Genomic DNA, 16,547 nt, shown 5'->3' on the forward strand with positions numbered 1-16,547 from the left:
AATATTTCCGTAGGTTTATCTGGCCGCCAATCAATGGCTTCTGTCCCGCCGTCAGTTGTATCTACCAAGGAGACAACCAATTACGCGCGGTTGTGTCGTCTTCTAGTGGATGTGGGGTCCCAGGCCTTGAGGGACACCTTTGATAGCATACACCCTCCAGCAGAACTCCACCTTGTTCTAGGACGCCACCCAGTACATGCGAAGCTGCAGTCCTTTAGAGCAAGAGGAATCCTGAATCCTACACAATGGGGAAAGTTATACCCGACTATTCCTTCATCTGTTTCATCAGCAAGCTTTGACATGACGCTTCTGATGGTACTACTGAGGAATATATGTGGCTTGATTCCTCCCGTCACTGGCTGGGACAGTCTTCCTTCTGCTGCTGATGTGAGTATCGAAGCTAACATAGCCAGGGTGAAGTTCTACATAAATACTGTTTACGGCCATGCCAGCCAAGCTTCTGTGGACGATGCAACCTTCGACACCCACTGGCAGAATATCAGTAACACGCTTGTAGCACTGGGAGGAGCGAGTAATGGAGAAGTTATCAATAAGCTCAAGAATGAGTGTATGGATCCCGAGTTGGACGAACACTACAAAGAGCAGCTAGCACAGTGGAAAAAAGATGAGGACAGAATTACAGAGAAACTTGAAGACATAAAAGGTTTGTTAAATTTAACCTGAAGACCAGCGAAAAAAACAATTATAAATGAAAACAAAAAATGGGTGGAGACAACAAAGCGTAAGGGAGTGAAGTATGCTTCTGATACTGGTGAAAGTTGCATCAATTAACCACACACACAAAGTTAGTTACGTTGTTGCATTACTTACCCTCTCCCCTTTTCACTGAAGAATTTGCTTCCTTTTAGTTCACTCTCCACGACGCATTGCAAAAGAGAGCGAGACAGGATTCGGGCTAAAAATGGAAACCGAAGACTTGGTGAGTAGACTCAGTTAGCCGGGTATTACAATACGTAACCTTCCTGGCCTGCCACGCTTGCGCCTGTCTTCAGATTTCCGATACAGTGCTGTCCTGGTGATGGGCTCATTTTCATTTGTGATAACGTGGTCAATCCACCACTCTTCCAGAACCTCTCCACTTGCACTTGCTGACCACTAGAATAGGTAGGCAATAGCGCCTCGTTTCAGCCGTAACTAAGGCCAGTTTTCCCGTACATGGTACTGGTACTCATATTCCAGAAACCCATTTTTGTCTTAGTACTTCGGTGCTTAGGATTTCCATCTTCCTGTCAGTGGCTTTCTTATGGTTTTCACCACTGCCATTCATCCCTGTTATTTGAGGTGACTCCGAAAGGCCGTAGCACACAGTTGTAGTTGCATCCTATGTTGCTGTTTCCGTAACAGTTTTTTTTTACAGGTTGGGGTTGTTAGCCTGTGGAGGGCAACGGGATCACTCTCTGTCAGGCCCCTACCCTCTGACCTGTCGCACATGGGTGACCCTGTCGGGAGTACAAGACTCCAGCCCCATAGCTATCCAGGTTGTGGGGATGCACAAACAACCCACAATAACAAAGTGATCCCACAAGGGAAGACACTTCAATGCTTTAATTCAACTCGACGCCATCCTCGCTGTAAATAACTCAAAGAATAATCATATTAGCGCCCGGCTTTTGAACTATCTCAATCAGATAGAATGACATCGAACAAAGTAAATCGAACGGTTGAACTATATAGTTTTGTTTTTGGTCCTCAAATGAAATTGAACTCGGAGGTTATTTCCAAACGAAATCGAACGAAATGAAATTTGATTCGATTTAGTCAGGTTTAGCTCCATTTCGTCAGGAGACCCATAGAACTCGTACAGCTGTAATTGGTAACAAAGCAACAAAGTTGCCATCATCTAATCGCACTCTGCTGTATCATTATGCGCTGTGGCTAGCTAAGCTCAAGAATAAAAAAGAAAGTAAGTAAGCGTACAAAGAGAGGGATCAAACTTCAGCATTTACAATCAATTGTAATTTTGTTGAACACAATCGAACCATTAAGGTTACTTGCACAAAAAATGACAGTCGGGAGATAGAGCTGGAATGAAGATAATTCAACTTCAGGGTTTGTGCAAACAAAAATTTAATAAAAGCTCCTTAGAACAGTTACCACCCAGGTAAGTAAGTTTAGAAGAAGTTCCAGTTGTGTCAGTGGAGGACGTTTTCTTAAACAGAATAAATTATAAAATAGATATCGTCAGTGGCGCTGTAAATCTTCGGCTGCTTCCTCGGAGTAGCCATTGTTAAGGTCTCACGTAGCGCTTCTCCCAATACGGAAGGGTACTTAAATAATACTGCGTTGTTCACTGATACCAAAACATTGACAAACTGTTAATTTATTTACAGACGTATGATGATGGCTCCTACATTTATCCTATAGGAAGAGAAACGGTTTTGAAATTTGAACCACGAAGCAAAAGTAATCCATTCCGATATCCTCGATCCCTTGCATCTCGTCGACCTCGACTACGTCCCACAGATGAAAGCTCTCAAGCATCTGGAGGTCAGTATAAATGACGAAAACATAGGCAGTAGGCAAGGATGAAGGGATGAGAGTTGTGCGAGACAGTTAACACTGGAGTCATGGAAAGAAATGACGTAATCTCAAGAGTGTTTCTTCCTTATTCTACTGCAACTCTGATGTGCCGGCTAAACGAGAAAAAAATACCGTTCTCTCAAAAATTACAGCATGTTCAAATTCGGCGGCGAAAGTTTGCCACCGATAGTTTAATTGTTAACCAACTCTCGTCGATTTGTTCCCATTTGATCCTGACTTATCTAAATACAGTAAGTTTAAAAAAAATGCTGAGAGTTACAAATAATGTGGGATGGCGTAACAGACAAGTAAAGTTTCTTATGCAAGGCGCAACGCTACCTTAACAAGAAAATACATGCTGTTTGGTCAACTAATTTTAAAATGAAGTCTGTGGCTGAGCAAGCGGTCTCCTTGCTCGAACAACAGGTGTCCACAGGCCGCCATAATGTCAGCTTTTATTCATTTAGAAAAAAGTGAGGTGGTAAAAGATTTTTTCTTATTCGAAAATTAAGGCACTAGCATAGCGTAGATTTTCGTTGAAGTAAGAGTTTTCTTTCTTTCAGTCCACCCTTTAATACCACACATTTCAAGAGAAAGCCCCACAGGATATGAGCTGCAAGTGGAAACCTCAGAATTGGTAAGCAGACTCTGTAACCCGGCTAGTTATACCAGGCACGATTTACGTTTTGAATTTTTGTGTAAGCCCTGCTGTAAGCCGGCTTACAGGCTTACACGATTAATTATCACCTGTGCCAAGATTACGAGATGGAAAAAAGTAAATTGGTAGCTTTCTTGTCTGAGGTTAGGTTAGGGATTCGTCTGTTGCCATGGCAACCAATTTATCTTTTCCCAATTTCCCCCAAAAATCCTTAGTTCGAAATCTTATTCTAGCCCACATGGAATTACAGGCTTACAGGCTTACAGGCTTACAGGCTTACAGGCTTACAGGCTTACAGGCTTACAGGCTTACAGGCTTACAGGCTTACAGGCTTTCAGGCTTACAGGCTTACAGGCTTACAGAGTTACAGGCTTACAGAGTTACAGGCTTACAGGCTTACAGAGTTACAGGCTTACAGGCTTACAGAGTTACAGGCTTACAGGCTTACAGAGTTACAGGCTTACAGGCTTACAAGCTTGCAGAGGTACTGGCTTACAGGCTTACAGGCTTACAGGCTTACAGAGTTACAGGCTTACAGGCTTACAGAGTTACAGGCTTACAGGCTTACAGAGTTACAGGCTTACAGGCTTACAAGCTTACAGGCTTACAGGCTTACAGGCTTACAGGCTTACAGGCTTACAGAGTTACAGGCTTACAGGCTTACAGAGTTACAGGCTTACAGGCTTACAAGCTTGCAGAGTTACAGGCTTACAGGCTTACAGGCTTACAGGCTTACAGAGTTACAGGCTTACAGAGTTACAGGCTTACAGGCTTACAGCGTTACAGGCCTACAGAGTTACAGGCTTACAGGCTTACAAGCTTGCAGAGTTACAGGCTTACAGGCTTACAGGCTTACAGAGTTACAGGCTTACAGGCTTACAGGCTTACAGAGTTACAGGCTTACAGGCTTACAGAGTTACAGGCTTACAGGCTTACAGGCTTACAGAGTTACAGGCTAACAGGCTTACAGGCTTACAGGCTTACAGGCTTACAGGCTTACAGAGTTACAGGCTTACATGCTTACAGGCTTACAGGCTTACAGGCTTACAGGCTTACAGGCTTACAGGCTTACAGGCTAACAGGCTTACAGGCTTACAGAGTTACAGGCTTACAGGCTTACAGGCTTACAGGCTTACAGGCTTACAGTCTTACAGGCTTACAGGCTTACAGGCTTACAGAGTTACAGGCTTACATGCTTACAGGCTTACAGGCTTACAGGCTTACAGGCTTACAGGCTTACAGGCTTACAGGCTTACATGCTTACAGGCTTACAGGCTTACAGGCTTACAGGCTTACAGGCTTACAGGCTTACAGGCTTACAGGCTTACAGGCTTACAGGCTTACAGGCTTACAGGCTTACAGGCTTACAGGCTAACAGGCTTACAGAGTTACAGGCTTACAGGCTTACAGGCTTACAGGCTTACAGGCTTTCAGGCTTACAGGCTTACAGGCTTACAGGCTTACAGGCTTACAGGCTTACAGGCTTACAGAGTTACAGGCTTACAGAGTTACAGGCTTACAGAGTTACAGGCTTACAGGCTTACAGAGTTACAGGCTTACAGGCTTACAGGCTTACAGAGTTACAGAATATATACGTATATAAAGAAAATACACGCACTAATAATATATAAAAGATGAGGAAAAAAGTAATAATAATAATAATAATAATATAAAATAAAAATGAAATAAAAGTAGTAATTATAATAAACTTAAGCTAACTTTCATATAACGATTAAAAGATATAACAGATCACTGTTCAGAGCGTCTATTAAGGCCATTAGGTTCAAGAGTTTTGCCTCGGTCTATAAGATATGCTTCTCTTGCTTTACGACGAGAAGTACTTTTAGTGGGTAGCAATTCAAGAGGAACTATAGACATGTCTGATGTGCAGTGACCTGGCATGTTGAAATGAGTAGGGACTGCAGTGGCTGCTTTCTTGTGCCTTGGATTATTGCTGGCCTGCCTGTGCTCAGTGAAACGTTCCCGAAGAGTACGTTTTGTTTCTCCTACATATTGTTTATTACATCTTTTACATTCTATCATATATACAAGGTTAGTTGAGTTGCATGTTATGTGATGTTTAATCTGTCTGACTTCGTTAGTACTGCTGAAGGTATATGTAGTTTTGCTATCTCAGTTCGATGTGGGGCAAGTGAGGCATCCATGATTTGAGTTATACAGCGGAAGGTGCCGGGTGGCAGCTGACTGCATTGGTGAGGGCTTTTAAGTTTCGCTCGGACGAGTAAATCTCGAAGGTTGGGAGAGCGCCGGTAAGATACCACGAGTGTTTCTTTGAAGATTTCTCTACAGTTGGAAGAGGAGTTAAGAAGAGGTTGTTTGTTGTGAAGTATTTTCTGAATGTTACGAAGTGCTGGATTACTAAAGGAACACTATCAGATCGTGTTTCGCGAGTGTGTTCCTGCAAAGACTCTTCCCGTGATACCAGGCGTGCTCTGTCGATTTGCTCTGAAATAAAGCGTTGTTTGTAGTCTCTTTTAACTATATATTGCTGAAGTTCTTTAACGCGATGTTCAAAAAAGTTTTCAGTGGATAAGATTCGGCGTAGACGTAGAGCAAGACTGTAAAGGATTGATCGTTTTGTATGATATGGATGACTTGAGGTGCATGTTCAATAACTACTAATGCTTATCTGTAGGTTTAGAGTATAGGTCGGTTTCTATTTTTCCATTGTTGAGGTGAATGTTGACGTCGAGAAACGGAATGGAGTTGGTCGATCGTTCACTGGTGAATTTTATAGTGTGGTGGATATTGTTAAGATGTTTTATGAAATCATCAAGCTTGTCTTCTCCCAATGTCCAGATCATAAAAATATCGTCAATATACCTCCACCAAATAAAAGGTTTGTCCGGGTACGAATCAAGTGCCTTTGTTTCAAAATCGCCCATGAATAAGTTGGCAAATGCTGGGGCCATTCTTGTTCCCATCGCTGTATCGAATAATGCGTATCAGGTCACAGATAGCTTCAGTGCGTATATCTTTTTGAGATCTTGCTTCTAAGGCTTTTCTATAGGCATTCATATTTTTCATTAGTAGGGATGTTTGTGTAAAGCGAGGAGATAACTAAGGTAAAAAGGATAGCGTTCGGAGCTAGGGAGTCCATAAATAAATATAAGAGAGTCCAAAAATGTCTTGACGGACTACTCAAAGATAAAGCTATAGATAAGAACACTTATAAATATCTTTCTCCCGTCAATCCCAGACCTGGCCGCTTCTATATAATTATTACCTAAACTACATAAACAAGGGCATCCTGAAAGACCTATCGTTTTAGCAAACGGACATCCTACTGAAAAAATCTCTGAATACGTCAGTTATCATCTCAATCCTCTGGTGCAGACACTACCATCGTATATCAAAAATACTACACATCTTCTTAACAAACTCAAACAAATCACTGATCTCCCTCCTACGTCAGTTACCATAGAAACTTCAATTTATTAAAATTCATGAGGATTTTTTTTTTTTTTGTCTGTTTGCCATGTTTTATCAGCAGATACCATGATTTTATGTGGTACCAACTTGTTTATCCAGCACAAGAGTTGTGTCGTTTCGAATTAGTAGGACTCTAAAGTTTTCGGCTCCTCCTGGCAAAGAACACATTTTAACCAGTCAATAGTTTGAGGGATCGACATGTTCGTCTCGTATCTGCAAATGAACCCATTTCCTCACTTCTCTGTGCAAATTGACCGTTCTATATTATAATAGTTTTTTCAGTGGCTGCGCCGAGTCGTCTGCACAAAATTAAGAACAACATTTACGCCGTAAACTTGTACCTACCGCGAACTACGAAAAAGTCTAGAAACAGCATGAGCAGACTATTTGCAAATTAGGGCCGACATTCATATACTAAGGCTCTGTAAAAAGGGAGGAAAAAACAACTTCAGTCCTTATTTAAACATATTTTATTTGTAAATGTAATAAACGTGCATTGCTTTTCGAAAATAGCGAGAAAACGTACTTCGCGGGAGTCACTTGTCTGAAAATTTCATTTTCTGCTAACTAGCTGAAATATGAAAATGGAACTTGGCACCATATCAGACACTGGCCACTATGTAATTGTTTTTAGTATATACACACTCAGTGATCTTGGTGTTTCAAGCAATCTGATTAGTTCGCTATCTCGGGCTAATGAGCATTATTCACTCCGTAGGGAGTGAATAAAGCCCCGGTCAAACGGTCATGATAGTTGATGATAGTTGATGAGAGTTCCAACTATCACGCGCGTTTGAACACGAACTATCATGCACTATCATCAACTATCACCAACTATCACGCAGTTTGGACGTGTTCAAATTCGACATGATAGTTGATGATAGTTTTTACCGTTTGATCGCGGGGATGATAGTGCATGATAGTTTATCGGTCAGTGGTTTGGCCAAAGACGGGCTCAATCCAAGATTCATGGCTTCCGCAAAGGAAATTCTATCGTTCGGTAAAGAAGAAAGCCGACATTTAGATTAATATTTGGACTATAGTGAAGCTGAAAACGAGAAAGTGAGTGGGAAGAAGAAGAGTAAAAAACAGCGTCGAGAAAGCACTGAAAAATATCACTGCCAGAAGCAAGAGATGGCGTGAAAGTATCGAAAACAAGGAAAAAAAACATTAAAACATTTCTGCACCGAGTGATAGTGGAGTTGAGAACGAGAAAAGCAAAAAATAAAATGCGCGAGCGCATTGCGTGATTTCGACAAACTATCGTCAACTATCATGGAGCGTTTGATCGCAAACATGATAGTCAATATGATAGTGAATGATAGTTGGAAGCAGCGAACTATCATCAACTATCATGACCGTTTGATCGAGGCTTAATGCTTGATCCAAACTGAGACAAAATGGCCGGCGTAAACCTGCGTTTCGCCGGCGTTTCTGAATCGCAAATACTAAGAGTACAAGAAGATGCTGAACCAGAAAAGACAAAAAAAGGCTAAGAAATTTGGCCTGATGGTTTTCAAAGTAAAAGACGGCTACATATTTCGCAATTTGCAGCACAATGTCCACACAACTCGAGTACTAAAACGATAAACAATTGCTTACCGTCAAGTCGCGCTCTTCGCCCGGCATCGGCAGAAATGAATACCGCAGATTTATCGGCAGCAACATCAAGTGTTATTCAGCCAAGATCCTCCACAAATATTCAGGAAAACGTCTTTGTGCAAGAAAACATCCAGTTTTCACCACAGTTCTGCACACATTTAGTAACTTATAATCCAAACTTTCAGGTGGATCCTTCGCCAACTGCTCTTTCAATTTTCAATTCGAGTGAACTTCAAAAGCTTTGATTCAACGGTCAAAATGTTTTGCAAGTAGGTTTTTGATTCAGATTGCAGGTTTGAGTGGTGTTAAAGGACCATTTTGCTAGATTGTGACGAGGATTTTATTGAAGATTAACCAGATTTGCCATGTTTGAACGGATTCTGTAAACTGTTTCGCGCATGTCGGTTAGTGCCGCTTGTATGTACGTTTTCCACGCATGAATTGAGAGGTCAATTAAATCGACTTTAAATGGTTTCCTTCTGAAAACTTTGAGATCGCTTGTTGTTGAGATCACTTCGTGTGTATATACTAAAACAATTATTCTTTAAAATCTCGGTGAATAGCGGCAGAATATTCACCTCGATTTCAAAAAATAATTGTTAAATACTCCTACAGAGTTTAGTGCTTGTATTAAAAACCGCGAAATGCAAAATACCCTAAACACATATATTGATATAAAAAAAAACTTTTTGGTTAAATAGAGGCGTCGACATAACAGAAAAACTAAGTAAAATAAATTGGAAGAATAACAAAGTTTGGTTAAAGAAAATAACCTCTACGAACAAATCTGCAGACGATGCAGTAGAATCATTGCGCCATATTGCAAGTAATCTGGGTAATCGACTTAGCATATTGTTGGATTATTTTAACATGGTATGTCAATTAAATGGAAAAAATCGCATTCAATTAAGAATTAAAAGCTGAAAAAATATTTTTATTTGTATACACATATTTGTTTATGTATGTCATGTGTCAAAAATAGTAGAAAACCGAACAATTCGAGCATTGGCTAAAGCAGTTTTTATTTCCAGTCTTTTTTCGCGCCCTTTTTGTGCCAAAATGTAGACAAAATGTCAAAGGCTCACTTTCCCACACTCAGGAAAGTACGGCAGAGGACACGGCAGTATAAAGAAAGACGATGGGAAGTTTTGTCATTGCAGGAACTTTAAATATTGCAATTTCTTTGCTTTTAAAGGCAGAATGCATTTTGTGATTTGATTTCCATCTGCGAAATCCATTTAGCGTTAATTAAATCATTTTCCTGGAACAGAAACATTACATTCAGAAGTGATCATGATTTCAGAAAGCTCACCCAGGGCTGCATCCAAAGAGTGCGTAAATACATTACAAAGCACTTTGTTTTGTTTATTTGCTTTTTTTACTGTTTCACTATTCCGTGTTTAGAATATTCCGTGCCGTTTTGTCATTCCTCCGAGTAGGGTCACCTTGCATATGAGTTCTTTCGTTAGATTCAACAATGTCCAGTTAAGTTTTAGAAATTTGTTTTATCTACACTGAGCACCCGTTTGTTAACCCTGTAAGCTTGTAACCCTGTATGCCTGTAAGCCTGTAACCGATGTAAGTCTGCAACCCTGTAAGCATGTACGCCTGTAAGCCTGTAAGCCTGTAACTCTGTAAGCCTGAAAGCCTGTAACTCTGTAAGACTGAAAGCCTGTAACTCTGTAAGCCTGAAAGCCTGTAACTCTGTAAGCATGTACGCCTGTAAGCCTGTGACTCTGTAAGCCTTTAACTCTGTACGTAAGCTTGTAACTCTGTAACTCTTTAAGCCTGTAACTCTGTAAGCCTGTAATTCTGTAACTCTGTAAGCCTATAAGCCTGTAACTCTGTAAGCCTGTAACCCTGTAACTCTGTAAGCCTGTAACTCTGTAAGCGTATAACTCTGTAAGCCTGTAACCCTGTAAGCCTGTAAGCCTGTAACTCTGTAAGCCTGTAAGCCTGTAAGCCTGTAAGCCTGTAAGCCTGTAAGCCTATAACTCTGTAAGCCTGTAACCCTGTAAGCCTGTAAGCCTGTAACTCTGTAAGCCTGTAAGCCTGTAAGCCTGTAAGCCTGTAACTCTGTAAGCCTGTAAGCCTGTAACCCTGTCATTTCATGTGGGGCTAGAATAAGATTTCGAACTAAGGATTTTTGGGGGAAATTGGGAAAAGATAAATTGGTTGCCATGGCAACAGACGAATCCCTAACTTATCCTCAGGTAAGAAAGCTACCAATTTATTTTTTTCCATCACGTAATCTTGGCACAGGTGAAAAATTAATCGTGTAAGCCTGTAAGCCGGCTTACAGCAGGGCTTACACAAAAATTCAAAACGTAAATCGTGCCCCATTTGCGGCTAGTACAATGAGTGACAAATTACTCCCTCATTTTGGCGAGCAATTTCATCGTAAATTGTTACATGTATTTCCTTTCACCTTTGAAGCTAGTCGAAAACGATGTCTGTGAAAGCATAAAACGGGTAAAACATATTAAAAATTGGAAAAGCTGACGTAACTTATGAAGATTTTTATACAAAAAAAAGTAGGAAGAATGGGAGAGTATGACAATTCCTTAAAACCTGACAAAGTTAAGTTGGTTATCGAGTCGCTTGGCTAGAACTCGTTATTCGTACAGCAGTTTCGAGAAACCGTCATCGAGGGTTCAAAAAAATGGTGATTGTACATATGCTGTCACACATAATAATACCGACGTAAGGATGGTGTCAGCTAGCTGGGGAGAGCTATGGAAGAAGGCAAACGACAGGCAGCAGTGGCGGTCTATGCTCATGGCTGTATATGTGCCCAAGACCACGATGAGGATTGAGTGAGTGTGCAATCTGAGGTCACCGCCACGAGCTATTTAGTACACAACTGACCTTCGCCCGGGTTGTTAGATACCCTTTAGCTGCTACAACATGCTACAATGTTGTTACAACATGCTGTTCACGGTTGCATTTTGGCTTTCAGTTTTTGCTCTATCATGCAGTATCAGCCTTTGTTATTATATGTGCATAATTTCCAATTTTTTTTTGGCTGATTAGATCTTTCACAGATCCTACGTAAACCAGCAACGTCTTAGTTCACGGTCCTTTGATACATCAGTTCACTTATCTTAAGGAATATTAGATTTAAAGTGATAATAATAATGTTGCAACAGCTAGTGCATTGGGGACGTGATTGTTGTAGTAGTGTGGTTAAGGTAAAGGTAATGTATTTAGTGTCAAATACACAGGGAGTGGTCTCCCAATCTCCCGAGCCGGAGGCTCATGATAAAAGTGTTTGACAATTTAAACACTAAGAATAAATATTGTACCGTTGTCGCCTTAAGTGTTCTACGACCAACCATGTTTGCAACCGGGTACATAACATAGTGAGGGGGGGGGAGGGGTACGGGGGCATGACCACCACCCAACCCCCGCGAACATTTTAATTTTCAGAACTTCAGAAACGCTATTTTACGCATTCTGGTACAAATTTTGCACTCCCCCTTAAACAGCAATTTTTTTTTCAGATGCCCCGCGAACGAGTAGCACATGTAATTAAAAAGAAAGGCCAATCTTTAGAGAACACAGCTCAAGAAGAAACAGAAGGTATCAAAGATCAGCTTAGAAGGGAGCTGAAAACCACAAGCGGAAACGTCCAACGCTTAGCTAGGGAGAAGGTCCAAGACATAACAGAGAAGGTCGACGAAGTGCGACGATCCATAGATAGGTTCCATTCCCCGGCTGGCAGCTCTCAATCATCTGGAGGTCAGCTAGTTCATGACTTTTGTTTATATAGAGTACAATTGTGAATGCATTGTTGCGCCACTCAATACTGATTGCGTTCGACGGTAGGAGAACGCATCCTAATCTTGCGATGGCCTGTGGCCCCGTGGTTGTCCTGTGAACGCACAAGCGAAAGTGGTTCTATGTGTCGTATTATGTATGTCGGTATGTGGCAAGTTGGCCTCGATCTCATGTGATTAGACATTAGAAAGCAATTAATTGCGTCACAGCAACGTCAACAAAGACAGCGCGCGCAAAAACAATTCATGAACCCGATAACGCTAGGCTGTAAACGATTTTTGTGTTCGACGGTAGGAGAACAAATCCTAATCTTGTGGTGGCGTATGGTCCCGTGGCTGTCCAGTGAAAGTCGTTTTATGTGCCGTTCTATGTATCTTGGTATGTGGCAGGTTGGCTAATTAATGACGTCGCAGTTTCTTTGCGAGAGACCCTGGGAACGAGGTTGATTCGTTCTAACGATCTTCTTCGGTTTGCGTTTTCGAGTTTGCCCTGTGAGTTGTGCTGAAAAATAAACGTTTCGGCAGTCCTCCTTTTAACAGTAGTAAAAATAGTGCTGTGCTGCCTCGTGCACTGTTGGATTGAGATTGTTTCTCTGATAGTTTCAAGTGATGTTGGATGCGCGCTTTATGTTGCACGCGCGGTCGTTTTAAATTTGTATGACGATATAAACGGTCGTGTAACTCGGATTACGTTTGCTAGCCTTATCTTGGGTACCTATCTTGGGTCGAACGCACTCCCCTAATCTCTGATTATTACTAGTAATAACAGCTGCAAGATAGAGAATGAATTCTATTTAACAATTAGACTACAAGCCCGAGTTTTCTATGAGCGAATAGTCAACGAGGGGCAGCCGAGTTGACTATCGCTCATAGAAAACTAGGGCGATCAGTCTAATTTCTTTAGTAAAAACTCTAAATGATTGCAGTATAAAACGTACAATTTTATTCACTTTTTTAAGCCAAAAAATCAAGAAGAGTTGTCTTTGTAAAGTGCAACGAGCGCGCAATTGTGTTCTATCAGCGGAGGTCAAATAATGTTTGTTTGCCTCATCTAGTCGCCGATTTCCTTCCTAGGAGTAATGCTCAGAAAGAAATTCACGGGCACTTTAAATTACCGTAGAGTTGATTCTCTTCTTTCCAGCTTCTTTAACAATAGACGTTTTGACGATGTTGTTTGAAAGGTACGTAGCAGTTCTTGACCCGCCACGCAGTCATTTCTGCGACGAGGGGGGGGAACAAATGGGGGGGAATGATTTGGATGGGCCAGCCCAGGGGAACGGCTGCAAGTGAGGCCTTGCGACAGTTCTGCAGTTAAAACTAAGCTAGCATTGCAAAAGACAGGATCGCAAATTTGATAGATGGTGCTAAACCCTACGTCAGTCGGGTGAATGAAGCCTTGTGATCCGTTTTATTCACTTAGTGCATGTCTGTGTGGGTTTGGTTTGTTACTATTATGGAGGAGCCGAATAGAAATCAAAAAAGTGGAATGGAAAAAATGTGGCTGAAAAAAATTGGGTGCGGGGAGTGGGAGGGAGGGCATTTTGACATTAACTGACTTGGAAATTATCAGACGTATAATCTCACAACGTAATGCTTTCTTTCAGTTGGTGCTTCACATTTCTTTGCAAGAAAGAGCGCCGCACGTTTCGATCCACCAGCGGAAACCTCAAAGTCGGTAAGCAGACTCTATTACTCTGGCTCACATTTTGTTACGTCTACTGAATTTGGCGGTCTCTGCTTAGTTCTATAATTAGAATTCAATCATCCTCAAGCTGTCCTCAAGTCACTGCACTTAAATTTTGCAATCGTTTTGGTTAGCAACGATTACTCGGTGGCGGTATTCATAAACAATTATTTCTTGTAACAGCAACCTAGCAGAAAAAAAAAATTATTGCAATGTCAAAAGGGAAAGGGTTTTTTTCAAAGATGTTTACGTTAGCGATGAAAACAACTTTTTTTATATGTGTTAAGGGAAGTCATAGTGCTACATAACTAATAGTGTTACATAACCAGTAGTGCCCTAGTTCACTCAAGGACATGCATGTATCTACTTGTTTGGATATATACTATGTTAACATTATTTTGGTTTTAGGCACTGTTTACACGGACGCAGTTTCATTTGTAACCGCATCGCTTTTGATGCGGTTACGCCTTTCGTTAACACGGCGCCGATCGAGACACCATATCGTTTTAAAAACGCTCTCAAAAGTGGAGCGTTTTCAAAACGATACTGTTTCATTGGTCGCGTAAACGGCAAAACCGCATCGATTTGAAAACGTTCAAGTGTTTAACCACAAATTGAATGGATCGCGGAGAGTAAACATGACGAGCCTCGCACAGAGTCCAGCGCTTGCATATACAATCACGTTCGAAAACACTTGGAAAACGGTAGGATATGTTTCGTGTAAACACTTCGAACCCGTGTCGTTTTCGATGCGGTTTCGAGGTCATGAAACCGTGTTGATTAATAACCGCATCCGTGTAAACGATGCCTTAGTTTCAGCAATCGCTGAAACAGTATTACAAAATTGTATTTATTACTTAGCGAGATTGGTATGATAAATGTTGATGAGGATGTTTTATGGTATCCTTCAGTTCTCAGTTGCCGCCCCACTTTTTGAGTCTCCCCAGACAATCTTCGTAGAGATGCCTGAGAAGACCATTACTTTGGAAGTAGAGCCAAGTGACTCTATCTGGCATGTTAAACGGTTAATTGAAGAAAAGGAAAAGATTCCGTGTTATAAACAACGTCTTACATTTGCTAAGCAACAACTCCAAGATAGACACTCTCTTGTTCACAACAACATTCAGAGAGGGTCAACCTTACAGTTGGACGTAGCTGGAATGTTCGTCTTTGTAGCAGTGCAGACTAGGGACACGCCGCTTACTTTAAATGTACATCCAAGCGATACTATCGAGTATTTTAAAAAGCTTATTTATGACAGCGAAGGGATTCCACATGACAAACAAATTCTAACATTTGGTGGGAAAACGTTCCAAGATGGTGGCACTTTGGGGAACTACAACATTCAAGACCATTCTTGTGTTTACTTGTTTAAGGGCATACGCATTCTCGTTGAGATTCCGACTGGAAAGACAATCACTTTAACGGCAAAACCAAGTGATACTATCCAGAAAACAGCTAATCAAGACAAAGAAAGATTCCGCCTGACCAGCAAATTCGACATTTGGTGGGACAAAGCTCCAAGATAGTGGCACCTGATGAACTACAGCATCAAGATTGTTCCCGTGTCCGCTTGCACTACCCCATTAACATCTTCGTTAAGATTCGGACTGACACAATCATTTTAACGGTAGAACCAAGCAATACTATTGGATATGTTAAGCAGATACTTCAAGACAAGGAAAGGATTCCATCTGACCAACAAAGTCTCTCCTTAAATAGCATGGAACTTGAAAATGAGCGCACGCTGGAAAGCTACAATGTTCAGAATGGATCAACCCTGCACTTGGCCAGGAACCAAATCACGTAGGAGTAATTCCTTAGACTCCTCCCTGCTGTCAAGCGAAAATGTAAAGTAACTTGAGGTCATTAATTTGTATTGCAGTGCGCATCCTTCCTGCGCATAATTTCACGCGTGATTAGCGCCGGCCCGCACATTAAAAAATGGCGGCTTATTAATGCGCCAGACAGATCAATCGTCATTTTTTTCGTAACCGAGTGCAGTGACTTATCACTGTTTTTTAATTTTTTCTTGAATTGAGCAATAACTTTCCTTTATTGATTATATATGTACCGATTTCCAATGCAAAATAAGAAACAATCATAGGAAACGTGAATTTAGCAAGCAATCGTGAATATAATCATGATTTTATAAGGAATTTTTGCGTGCAAACAAGATGCTGTTGCGCCTAAACGAATATGGGAACCCAAAAGGGATGTAAAATGTTAGACAAAGAAAATCGAATAGATAATATCAAGAACATAAAATGGAAAATGTACGTCAGAAAAGTTACACAACAACGCCTCACCTTTGATAGGGAGGAACTTGAAAAGTAGATAGCGACGAGTGCGCTTTTTGCAAGTTACTGGCTGAAGTGTCGATAGTAATGAACAGAGGTGAACAACGAAGAGCAACAAGACTAATCATTGAAAACAAGCCTTTTATATTGAGTGAGACTCAAAAAACTTAAATTACTCTCTTTAGCAACCAGAAGGACATAATTTGATCTCATTAACCACCACCATGGAATACATGAAACTATGACAGGAAAAACTGTTAAACACCCCCATTCCCCCTTTCAATGTCGGAAAATGGTAAATCGCACTCATGTGTTACAGGGATGTTTTATGTCATCATTGCATAAGGATGGGAAGGGGCCAAATGTGTGTAAATATTTTTTTTCAACACTTGGGGGTAAGCAGTGGTAGGGTAGGATCCCATTCAAGGAGAGTAGTTGTTCTCCTAGTCACTCCATGAAACAGAAACCGGTAAAAACTTGTGCAGCGATGAGCCTTCTGGCTAACCCGATTATCGGGTCTTTCCGAATTC

Source organism: Oculina patagonica, chromosome 11, assembly GCF_052425735.1.
Source record: "Oculina patagonica isolate OP01 chromosome 11, crgOcupat, whole genome shotgun sequence".
NCBI lineage: Eukaryota > Metazoa > Cnidaria > Anthozoa > Scleractinia > Oculinidae > Oculina > Oculina patagonica.